Consider the following 13122-nt stretch of genomic DNA (forward strand, 5'->3'; position numbering starts at 1 on the left):
AACAGAGATATAGATCAATGAAACAGAACAGAGGCCTCAGAAATAACACCACACATCTACAACCATCTGATCTTTGACAAACCTGACAAAAACACTATTTAATAAACGGTGCTGGGAAAACTGGCTAGCCATATGTAGAAAGCTGAAACTGGATCCCTTCCTTATACCTTACACAAAAATTAACTCAAGATGGATTAAAGACTTAAATGTAAGACCTAAAACCATAAAAACTTGAGAAGAAAGCCTAGGCAATACCATTCAGGACACAGGCATGGGCAAAGACTTAATGACTAAAACACCAAAAGCAATGGCAACAAAAGCCAAATAGACAAATGGGATCTAATTAAACTAACAAGCTTCTGCACAGCAAAAGAAAATATCATCAGAGTGAGCAGGCAACCTACAGAATTGGAGAAAAATTTTGCAATCTATCCATCTGACAAAGTGCTAATATCAGAATCTACAAATAAACAAATTTACAAGAAAAAGACAAACAACCCCATCAAAAAGTGGGCAAAGGATATGAACAGACCCTTCTCAAAAGAAGACATTTATGCTGCCAATAGACATGAAAAAATGTTCAGCATCCCTGGCCATCAGAGAAATGCAAATCAAAACCGTAATGAGATACCATCTCACTCCAGTTAGAATGGCGATCATTAAAAAGTCAGGAAACAGATGCTGGAGAGGATGTGGAGAAATAGGAACGCTTTTACACTGTTGGTGGGAGAGTAAATTAGTTCAACCATTGTGGAAGACAGTGTGGTGATTCCTCAAGGATCTAGAACCAGAAAGACCATTTGACCCTGCAATCCCATAACTGGGTATATACTCAAAGGATTATAAATCATGCTACTATAAAGACACATGCACACGTATGTTTACTGTGGCACTATTCACAATAGCAAAGACTTGGAACCAACCCAAATGTCCATCAATAGTAGACTGGATAAAGAAAATGTGGCACATATACACCATGAAATACTATGCAGCCATAAAAAAGGATGAGTTCATGTCCTTTGCAGGGACATTGATGAAGCTGGAAACCATCATTCTCAGCAAAATATCACAAGGACAGAAAACCAAACACCGCATGTTCTCACTCATAAGTGGAAGTTGAACAATGGGAACACATGGACACAGGGAGGGGAACATTACACACCAGGGCCTGTTGGGTGGTTGGGGGCTGGGGGAGGGATAGCATTTGGAGAAATACCTAATGTAAGTGATGAGTTGATGGGTGCAGCAAACCAACATGGCACATGTATACCTATGTAACAAACCAGCAGATTGTGCACATGTACCCTAGAACTTAAAGTATAATAATAATAATAAAAGAAAAAATGAAGAATGAATGGATGTCCAAAGCTTTGAGCAATCTTTAAATTATATCTTATTAGAAAGAGAAACAGTTGAAAGAAACAGAGATATTGAAAAGGAAATAATTCATTAAATGGCAACTAGGAACATAAAGGTCCTGTTTTCTAGCATAACCATTTGTATAATCTAAACCCCAAGACAAAACCAATTTTACTACTTCAAAGAGTTGTTGGATCTCCTATACTATCAGCTCGTTTCGTTCGTTCTTCTGTCAATAGAGTTTTACCCTGATCTGACATCCTAGCTATATCATACTTTTAATCTACTTAATTCTTAGAAAAGCATTATTTCTGCTAAAAATAATAGCTATCTCTAGCCCTTCATTATGAAAGCTCATGCAAAAAAATGGTAAAACTCCAGTTAGGTGTACAGATAATTTTCTAATCTTATTTCCAATGATTGCAGACTGCCTCTCCCATAAAGTTTTACACTAGCTGTTAAAAGCTCTTCAAACTGATCTTGTTGCATCTTACTTTTACCTCTCCTTAATATCAAAAGGAAAATGAAAAAGAAGAGTAAAAAGACCAAAAGTTCTGGAGATGAGGAAGTGCAGGATAGTGATTGGCCTAGATCATCTTGACCACTGGAAGGTCTGAACTATTCAAAGGTGACCACACTTAGAGCTTGGTGCACAGCAAACGTATAAATGTGCGGGTTTCTAATATTAATTGTTTATTTAAAAATTAAGTTCCTTACACCCTGTCGCTGAAATGTCACTAGCCTGGGGCCTCCAAAGGCGAACGTGCAGAAGGTTGCAGTAAGGATGGAGAGTCTCCATGTAAACAACACGACAGGACCATGTGTAACGACTAAGTAACGACAGGACCATTAGAAAACGACTAAGCGATGTGTGATTTGTGATGTCAGCAGAACCCCCTGATGGAATCCTTGAGTTTCCATCAGTTGGCTAGAGAACGCCCCTATAAGAAAAGGCTGACCATTGACTTCGCCAGAAACTTTCCCCAGACTTGGCGTCCATTTGCAGGAAATGCCCCCGCGAGTCCCAGAGGTGGGTGGGTCCTGGGGAGGCCTCCAGGAAGGGCGGCCCCTCGGGCCCTGAGCGGAGAATGGCGAGGCCGCAGGCACTGGGGCCACAGGGGCCGGGTCCCAAGACCGGGGTCCCAGCAGGGGCCCCACGCGCCAGCGGGTGACAGCTCTGGGGGGCGGGGGGAGGCGGCCCAGGGCTCCCGGGACCGCCTAGGCGTTGGGGCCCCGCCCGCAGGACTGTCCGGCAGGCCGCGAGGATGGGGAGGGACCCGTGGTCCCCGCCCCGCAGGGCGGCGGCTGCCGGGCCTGGAGCGAGGTGGCGGAAAGGGGACTGTGGCCGGGGATGCAGGCGGGGGAGGCGGCCGAGGTGGGAAAGGGCGGGGTCGGCGGGGCGGGGCGGGGTCGGCGCTGTCCTGGCGGCTTTACAAAGCCCGCGCCAGCCTCGGCCGCCCGGCGGGACCCAGAGCCGCCGCGGGAGCCTCCAGCGTCCCCAGGTAGCGCGGGCGTCGCGGGGCGTGGCGGGGCGGGAGCGCGCCCGGGAGGAGCCGCGCCAGGGTGGGCGGGATTATGGGGGGTCTCTCTGCCCACCCGCAGTCCCCACATCCGCAGGCTCATGGGGACGCGAGAGCTTGGAGCATCCTTTTGCACCCCTGAAAGGAGGGTGACCTGGTTACCTTTCGCTGACCTCCTCACAGCTAGCCCAGCTGCTCTGACAAAGCACAGGGCCCCAGAGAGTGCTTCCTTCCAGAATACTTTGGGTGCCTTGAGCACCCTCCTACCTAAGCGTCCCCCAGCACACGCACACACACACACACATACACACGCGCGCGCACACACACACACACATACTGGCGGAGGCGGGGGTGGCCAGAGGGATTAGAGAGATAAAGTCACTGTCAGTCAGAAAAAATAAGAATCTGGGCTGGACGTGCCACACTGGGGTCTTCTGAAAGTAGGCGCAGCATCTGCAGCTCCTCATACCCGGCCCTAAGGTGATGCGGGATTGATTTTTCTTGGTTTGTTAGCTGTGAAAGCCCCGGGCTGTAAAAAGGTTTGGGTCAAGAACTAGACTTTGATTTATTGAGGCTTGCTTTGCCCTGCTATGCCACACCTTGTGATGTCTGGAAATGGGGTATTTTGGAGCACTCATACAAAGTTTGAACTGCTATTCAAGTGAGCTTGAATACTCACTTGATTTTTAATACTTGGGAATTAAAAAAATGAAGATATACATTCTCTTAGTTTAAATTGAGTTTTATTTTTCAATACACATGCATGTATTTTAAGAGAAGTAATCACTGGTGATGTCACTCAAATAATGAGTCCAGCAGGTGTGGCATTGTTAGAATTTGAATTTGAAACTAAGTTTACCGTATAGTTTTAGAGAAATTGACTGCTTCTTTATGTGCCTTTTTATGCGCTGTATTACTGAGAGGTATGTGTGCTGAGAATCCTGTCACATCATCTTGCTCTTGGTGAGAAGGTCTCCCCTGGTGTTGGCCACAAGATCTGGGAAAAAACCCAAAATATATATTTTTTATTACTAGTGTTTCAGTGTGTGCAACTCTGCTTCTTGGGCCGCTAGCCTTAGTCTCTGGTGAGAAGAAATAGGTATCAAAAATGTGCCCTAGGCACACTTGGGAGCAAGGAGGAAGGCTGTAGATTTCTTTTTCCCCATTAAAGTTTTCATGTATTGGCAATTTAAACCCCAAAGCATTGTTTACCACCTGTCAGATGCACTCGGAAGTGTAAGGATTAACTAATAAAAGATTTGTAAAATGCTTCCTGAGTCTAAAATTCTATAAATATGGTAAATAGTAATAATCCACCCATTGTTAAATTTATGTAGCTGCTTCTGCCATGCATATAAGATGATTTAGATGCATGTTTCCTGTCAATTAAACAATGAGTTTGGAGCAAAATAACGAGTTCAATTCACATCCTATGAAACTTTGAAATAAAATTTCTCCCATAAAGCAGCAACAGCAGAGAATCATAAAATAAGCTGCATTTCAAAAAGCTGTATATGAAATGGTATTTACCTTATGGTTGGGTGAAGAGGGACCCGGTGAACTTCTGAAACTAAGAAATATTCAGCCCTGGTTCACGTGTGTCTGAACCATAAACATTCCCTAACAGGGAGGGCATGCAGGTTTTTGTGGAACAGCCTCATAGCTTTCCAGTCTAATCCATGAAATATGCCTCTTGGCATTTTAAGGTTGAATTCAACCTGTGGTTTTGTTCATAGACAATGAAGAAAATCTGTATAGTTACTTGGATTAATTATTGATTCTTCCAATATCATGGGCTTGGTTTTGAAGCATCCTTAACACCAGCTATCATTTTAATATCCTGCAGATAATTGGTTTGTTCCCAGTTGATTTAGTGGCATATTAACATTTTTCTCTTAGCATGGCTTGAATAACAAAATGTGTCGTTCTTCTGTTTACCGACATCCTAGAGTAAAACCCGTTTGTTATATGCTACTTTTAAGTATAAATACTGATACAAGGGATCTTTTTTGTTGTTGTTTTAGGTAGACAACTCTAGATTTACCACTAGCAGGTTAAGCTGTGACCTTAATGAAGTTGGGGATGTCTTTTTTTTGACACTTGTCCACTTTAGTGGACCTTTCATTTCCTCCACTAAAATTTGGATGCGCAGTTGCTAAATAGGCTCCATTCCAGTATTCTACAACCTTCCCTCTGCCGCCACTACTCTTTTATCCAAGTAACTTAACCTCTGCTCTACTTTGTCTTGATTTGACAACAAGTTGGTACAGGTGAAAGTGCACTAGGTGAAAAATAAAAGAGCTTGCATTTCCGGAGCAGCTGTGATATACTAGGCACTGTGCCACAATATCTCATTAAATTCTTGTAATAATCTGGTGAGGTAGGCGTTGTCTGTGTTTCACAGAAAAGAAAACTGAGGCTCAAAGAAGCTTTCATGCCCAAGAATGAGCAGTTTATGAATAGAAAAGCCAGGATTTGAACCACTACAGTCTGGTACTTCCTGCTGTGTTGCAGTCTCTAAGAAGAGTTCACATTCTGCACTGAAGTGTGGAAGAGTTCTTCTATTAATTAGCCATTTGACCTCAGAGAAGTCCTTTAAACCCTCTGGGCCTCTGGTTTCCTTTCACTAGCTTTGGATTAAATTATCTCTCAGAGATAGAAGAGACAGTTCCAGGATTTTGGATGCCAAGTACATAAGCTATTTCTCCCACAGGATCCCAGAATATGCTCTCCCTTCCCCTTTTTCCACCCCCTTCCTTCCCGTTTTTCTTCTTTTCTTCCTTTAGGTCTATAAATTGCACTTCCTCTAGGAGGCTTCTTCTGAACACCTTTCTGTTCTTCTCCATCTCAGCCCTCAGTTATCCCTCACGGAGCTGATTACAAACCAAAGTCTCTTATTTATATTTGCTTAATATGATTGTTGTTTTTATCTTCTTCCCCATCACTTCTTACTTCCCCATCAGAATGTAGGCTGCATAGGCCAGAACTCTGTTTTCTGACTTTTTTCATTACTGTATTCCCAGGGCCTAGCACAGTGATGAATAGCACATAGTTGTTGGTCTGTAAGTATGTTTGAATAAGTAATTATCTCTTATAAAAGACATGTGTGAATGGGTAATATATTGTCCCTTCCTTGGGAAAGCCTAAATGAAGCATCATTGATCTTATAGTGTTAGAGAGGGTGAGCCTGAGTTATGAATGGAGTTCTGAGTACCATAATGGAGATGACAGGGCTGCCCTCAGACACACAGGACAAATGGACACACTGCACCTAGTACAACCCCATATTTTACGGCAGAGGAAACTGAAGCTCAAAATGATAATAGAAATTTAGGTCTAGACAATACCTTAGAGATCAGCTAATAGTCTAAGCCATTGTTTTATTGATGAGCAAACTGAAGCCCCCCAAAACAGATCATAAACTGTAGAACCTAAGCCTTCTGACTTATAAACCAGCATTCTTTTCACTCAGATCAAAAATAGTGAGGACTACCCAGTCAACAGGAGTAAGGAGCTTTGGACAATGATGCTTTCTTTCAGAAATTCAAAAGAGCCTTAGGTTGCCCAGACCAATCCTGAGTAGCAGCATTAGAACATCTTAGTATGTATAGCCTATTTTTAAATTTCTTCTGGTCTCTATAAACTTCGGTGACACATTTACTATTTTAATAATCCATCAAGCAGCCTTTTAATACCTATCATTAGTTTACCAATTCTATTTAAATGCTTGGACAGTCCAAATAGAAAATTTACAGGGCTGAGCATTTAACACTGGTGTGATAGATTAAAGGCACATTTAAAAAATGATTGCTAGTTTGAAACTCAAAATATTGGTGACTTATCTTTAAGCACCAAAATGTTAACTTTTCTTTAACATAGACAGCAATCCTTGCTAAAGTATTACATTTTATAAACAAACAGTTCTTAAAGTTTAGAGGGCATAAAAATCATCTGGAAGACTTTTTAAAATCACAGATTGCTTGGAGCCATTCTACGCAGTTCTGAATTAATAGGTTTGAGATTGCACCCACACAACTGCATTTTGACAAATATCTTTGGTGATTTCTCAATCAAATGGTCTGAAGATCTCATTTTGAGATCCAATAATGATTTTGGTATGTTTTTAATTTCCCCAGATTCTTCCTAAGAGGATATTTTAAAAAAAGATATTTTGGGAGGAACTCAATGTGTTTGAATCCAGCTAATAGCAGAGATGATTAAAATTGTTTGCTAGGTATGATGACATTTGTTTCATTGTAGCAAAAGCCGTGTGTGTGTGTGTGGTGTGTGTGTGTGCACGTAACCATGATGTGGCTACTAGACTTGATATTGGCTCAAATCAAGCATGTTCAAAAATGTTTCTATTGGACCACAAAAATAAATTGATAAGTAGTAATAAGAGTTGAGTGTTAAGTTTCATGAGGAAATAGTGAAGTCCCTTGTTCTCCAGATGGTTACATTCTGTACAGTTGAGAGATAAGATTAATATCCACAAAAGATTCAGGATAAGTTTGCAAATCAAATACAGGATGCCTAGTTAAATCTGGATTTCAAATACACAACAAATCATGTTTTAGTAAAATTATGTCTCCCGTATAATATTTTTATTTGCTAAATCTGGCATTCCTGATCAGAGAACGTTAGCGTTCAGTGTCATTAGTTTCTAGAAGTAAGGGTGCTGAGTGGTGGTTGTTAAGCTTAATGAAATTGATAAAAGCTCTGGACGTGCTCCTGAGAAAAATGCCCCCATGGCACATTCCAACAGGCCTTGCATTACCATCCCTTGGGTTCCAGGCTGCTGAAGCTCTCGGGGACATCAGGTCATCTACAGTGGGGGACATCAGGTCATCTACAATGGTGGACAGCGAGGCAAATTCCTCAGGCTATTTTCTCTGGGCTGGAAAGGTCTGGAAGGTGACTGTGAAAAGTATAGTTGAACTAGGCCTTAAGAAGCAGTAGAATTTAGCTGGATTGTGGGTGGGAAGACATCTGAAGCTTTGAAAGGAGGCAGATTCCCTCAGGCCCTGAGGGTATTTAGTTCAGAATACTGATAAATCAGCTTGGGCAGGTAAAAAAAAAAAAGAAGACCTGGATTGTGGACAGTCTTAAGTTCTGAAGAGTTTAGACTGCCCATGTTGGAAAATAAAGAGTCTTCCCTGATATGTCAGCGGGGAGAACATGATCAAACTAAAGGAAAGAATAAGAAAACTCATCGGAAGCCCAAGCTCCAGAGTCAATCAGCCTGGTACGAGCTCCTCCATTTATGAGCTATGAGGTCTTTGACTTGTGAGCAACCTCTGTGAGTCCCCATCTCCTGAGCTGTGAATTGGGAATAATAATAGAAGCTACTAATGGGGTTGTTGTGAGAATAAAATGAAGTTGTTTGGTGCTTAGCACAGTGTGTGATACTGCATAAATATTCAATTAATGGTGCATAAGTACTATGATATGCTCCTGCTGCCCCTAATATTGTTCAAGAAAGACAAGTCTCAGCACCCTGCTTGAACCTGATTTTTTTTTTATTTTGGGGGAAGTGAAAAAAGAGGAAAATGATTATTTCTGGATTTGAATATAGCTTTAAAATCTCCCTTTTCCAAGTTGAAACTGCATTAACAAAAAACAATAAGGGCAGAAACAAGTGAGCAAAATGCTGTGTGTACTTCTGAGATTTTTAAAATAAGTACATTCAACTCTTTATTGTTTCTCCTAAGAGGAAACATTATGGATAATTCAAATAATTTACTCTGATCCAAATAAACATTTTAAAATTGTATGTGTTACTCTTAATAGCAGGTTTGCCATCTTTTTTGGCCAATATTTAAATTAATCAGTGTGTGATTGTTGTTCCCCAAAGCCTTTTAAACAGTAAGATAAAATGAGTATCAGAGATAATTTGCAAAGCAGCCAGGTTTCCCTTGTGTAGGTAATAAGGCTGACCACTAATTTTGGAAATGATACCTTGGGTGCTCTGGAGCCAGACTGCTTAGGTTCCAATCTCTGATGGTTCCTCCCCCAGGCCAGTCATTTTGCTTCTCTAAAGCTCAGTTTCTTCCTATAGGTAAAATAAAAGTAGTAACATCCCTTCCTCAAAGGGTATGTGCACTGAGTCCTCAGTAAGGTGCCTGGTACACAGTAATCATTTGCCAGCATGTAAGAATTTCCCAGCATGGAATTTTGTGACCAAAGCAATATAGTCCTCTTACTGGTATATTATTTTCTTTAATATACTCATAAATAATTTAGTTCAAGAAAGCATCTAATAATGTGGGAGCTATTTATGATCTTTAGTCACAGCTTAATGTATTGATGTACGCAGCCAGTGTTGTTTAGACCATTTTCCAAGCCATGGAGTACAATGTTACTCCATGGCTTGGAAAATTTGAAAGAATTTTTAGCCTCATCTTCCATTATGTGCTTTGTTTTGTTTTGTTTTGTTTTGTTTTGTTTTTTTACTTATCTGTCTTCAGCTGTAACAGGGTGATTGGTGCCTTTCTAAAGAGCTTTGGGTTTCTTGTGCATTAAAGTGTCTGGGCCCCAGAATTTACTTGGCTCATAAACTTATGAGATGGAACAATACAAGATTGGTTTAAGGTACATTATAGTTGCATGTATGACAGTTATTTTTTATTTAGTTTATGCTAAGTACCTGGAGAGCATCTCCCACAGTGCCTTAAAGATAGTAGACTCAAATATTTATTGAATGAATTTAATGTATAATAAAATGCATTGCATTTTTTTTCCCTCACATTAGAAAATCTAACTTTTAAAAAAAAAGAGAAGGGAAACATCATGCAGATATTTCAAGACTGAAGTATTATGGAAAATGTGAACTTGGAGATCTACCATTTGTATTTTCTGGAAGTGCTATCATTTTCACAAGCCTGTTTCTCCCATAGAGTCTTTGAATTATTAGCTGTTCCATTTCTCTGGAATATTCTTCCCTCAGATGGTGCTTGGCCCAGATAAAATGTCACCTCCTCAGAGAAGTCCTCCTGACCACCTAATCTCACTCACTTTCCATTACATCACTTTGTTTTATTTATTGTAGTATATTAGCATGTGATTATTTCATTTTTTTAATTGCTTATCCTCATCCTTACTGGACTAGAAGTACCCTTAGGTCAGAGGTCAAGCCTACATGTTTACCGTTGTCTTCCCAGGATCTATTATAGTGCCAGGCATTTCATAGATACTCAACAAATATTTTGTCAATTCGTTGAATTAAAGATTAGGATATGGTTTTTCAGTGTTATCCTAACACATAGCAATAATTTCTAATCTTTTGAGTCACATTTACCTTTCAGAATTGGATTAAAATTTTGAAACTCCTCCTCAATGAAAATTTACATACACAATTTTTTGCATATAATTTAAGTTCATGGATCTCAGGCTAAGAAACTCAGCTCTAAAAGTGTATATACAAATATTAAGAAAATCTAATTGCACTATTGAGCTAAATGTCACCAAAAAATTAATTACTACAAAAGAATTATAAATTTTAATGCTCATATTTTTACAGTAATCAATTACATGTTGCCTTGGGAGAATTTTGCAACCCTCCAGAGGAAAAAAAAAAGACAACCTATAAATGTTATATATTTTATTTATATGCTGGAAAGGATTTAGGGCCTACAGAAAAAGGCTAATAAAATATATACCGTACAGCAATATAAAATGTATTTCAAATAGGTAAGAAAAAATGAGTCAAAGGAAAAAATAAGGCTAAGAACATAAGATAGGGCCATGAGAGAAATTCATACTCAAAATTTATGCCATGAAATTCAACACTCTTGCTAGAAGATAGTAACAAATTTTGTTCTCAGTTTTTGAGCAGGCAATGCAAAGGAGAAAAAAATCAGTTATGCCTTGCAGAGGGTCATATTTTATATATACTTACGCACGAATATATGTATATGTATATAATAGAAACTACTCTTAAAAGAAGAAAGCTTGAGTATTGTAATAAGGAATAAAGAGATATATTTCTGGTGTTTTGTTTTTGGCATGTGCCCTTGTAGCTGAGCCTGAAATAACCCATTAAAAAATGCTTTAAAATGACTAGCACTTTGAATGTTTATAATTAAGGTTTTATGGCTTATTGTAATTTTTGTCAGCAGTAGACTTTTGGAAGGAGGCCTCATTACACCAGTAAGGAGAGATGGAGCTGGTGCAATGAAGACAATGGGTTTTCTCCATTTTCTTACAGCCCCTCTTTTTACCTAACCAAGCAGAGAGACACGTCCCCTCCATTATTCCACCATCTCCATTGTTACACACTATTTAATAAAATGCCGGAAGCTCTCATTCTCTTCTTAAAGAGGCATGCACCTAGGACATTGACTAAAGCAAGTTATTCCTGCTAACCTTAGTTTCCTTGGAAAGGAGTCTATCTGGGACTTCTACGCTTTCTTTCTTTGAGAGAGCAAATACAATAACTAGCTTCTTTAGAACATTATGTGGATTTGTGGCATTCTCTGAGGGGCTATAAATGGATCACATTGACAGCTTTATTTGTCATTCTTAAATGGAATGTGTTTTTTTCCCCTTTGTGTTAGATCAAAATCAGATGGCATTTCTTATTTCAATGTGGAATGTTTTTACTCTCATAATTGCAAAAGTGCATTCATAACTGATACTATTCTAATTTACAAAATTTGTGTTTCATGATTTGGGGGCATGAGAAAAATGTGACTGAGGGAAAACATCTTATGCAACATTTGAGTTTCGCCTATTTATTGAGATCCTGATACAGTTGCTAGAATTCTGTCACCATATGGAAGCAGAGACAATTATATTGCATTTGATGACATGAATTTTAGAAGCTAAGATATAAAAAGGCATATCCTGCAGAATATCTACAATCCAGAGACAGGCATTTTTGAAATATCTTCTCTCCTTTGTGTCCCCTCCAGCATGTCTGTGGACTTTGTCCTCCTTTCCTCCCCTTGCAATGACTCTTATTCAATATATACAGTAGCAAAAATGAAGATAATAGGATTGGAAAATACTACCTTCATATCTTAGCACACATCTTATATCATAAAACCAGTTGCATCTGCTCAGGTGAAATGTTTCATTCAAAAACCCCTATCATTCCCATTCACCCACTACTAAGCCTGAATGAGAATGGAAATCTTCCTACTTTCTTATATCCATTCAAGGCTCTCAATGCTCTTGTGACTGACCCCAGTTCTGTGCAAAATGTACCCCAGGATTTAAAAATCCTGAGTTGGATTTTTAAACACCAGCCTAGGGGTACATGTTTCTCACTGAATTTATATATTTTTGTACTGATTTCACACACTCACACTTTCAAAAAAGTTGTCTTTGTTGATAATCTACTATGTGTTAGACACCAAATTGCATCAGATATTCTCTGCCTCCATTTAGCCTATGGACTAGGTGGGGAAGACAGACAATAAAAGAATGACATACATGAATATGGAACAGAAACTGTTCTAAGTGCTACAAAAAAGAGATAGAAGGTTCTGTAAAATGAGATCCAAATGATGCACAGGCATCAACTAGACCGGGCATACATGCAGAAGGCATGCTACATGGGGAAGTCCTCTAGAAGGAGACAGAACAGGCAGCATGAAAGACTGAGGGAAGGTTGGGCGCGGTGGCTCATGCCTGTAATCCCAGCACTTTGGGAGGCTGAGGTGGGTGGATCACAAGGTCAGGAGTTTGAGACCAGCCTGGCCAACATGGTGAAACCCCATCCCTACTAAAAAAAATACAAAAATTAGCCAGGCATGATGGCATGCGCTTGTAATCCCAGCTGCTCAGGAGGCTGAGGCAGGAGAATTGCTTGAACCCAGGAGGCACAGGTTGCAGTGAGCCGAGATTGCACCCCTGCACTCCAGCCTGGGTGACAGAGCAAGATTCTGTCTCAAAAAAAAAAAAAAAAAAAAAAAAATACTGAGGGAAGGCCACACTGTCTGGAGTACAGAAGAGGAGTGAACTGCTTAAGTCTGGAGATGTCATCAGGTCCATCACCATGGGAGCCTTTTTAGCCGTATCAAGAAATATGCCTTTATCCTAGGACCAGTGAGAAGATTGAGGATTTTTGTTGTTTTTGGTTTTTTTGGTGAGGGTGTGGGGAGTGCTGTAGTTAGTTACATCATCAATTTCACATTTTGAAAATATATTTCTGGCTACCATGTGTAATATGGGTTGGCAAGGGGGAAAAGTACGCAGATCAGTGAAATATTTCGGTAGAGAGATAGTGATACCCTGGCCT

General features: G+C 40.0%; 1 protein-coding gene across 3 annotated transcripts in view; it reads left to right on the forward strand.

Moving 5' to 3' along the window:
• The first annotated feature begins 2293 nt into the window (after positions 1-2293).
• Positions 2294-13122, forward strand: part of RHOBTB1 (Rho related BTB domain containing 1) — a 132563-nt gene continuing 121734 nt past the window's right edge. Inside the window, exon 1 of one of the 3 annotated variants that reach the window (XM_054435798.2) lies at positions 2294-2389. The gene's annotated coding sequence lies outside the window, so the exon portion shown is untranslated. Of the gene's footprint in view, positions 2390-2782; positions 2862-13122 lie in introns of those variants that run through there. The other 2 variants (XM_054435789.2, XM_054435785.1) reach the window with 2 other exon arrangements.

This window comes from Pongo pygmaeus, chromosome 8, assembly GCF_028885625.2.
Source record: "Pongo pygmaeus isolate AG05252 chromosome 8, NHGRI_mPonPyg2-v2.0_pri, whole genome shotgun sequence".
NCBI lineage: Eukaryota > Metazoa > Chordata > Mammalia > Primates > Hominidae > Pongo > Pongo pygmaeus.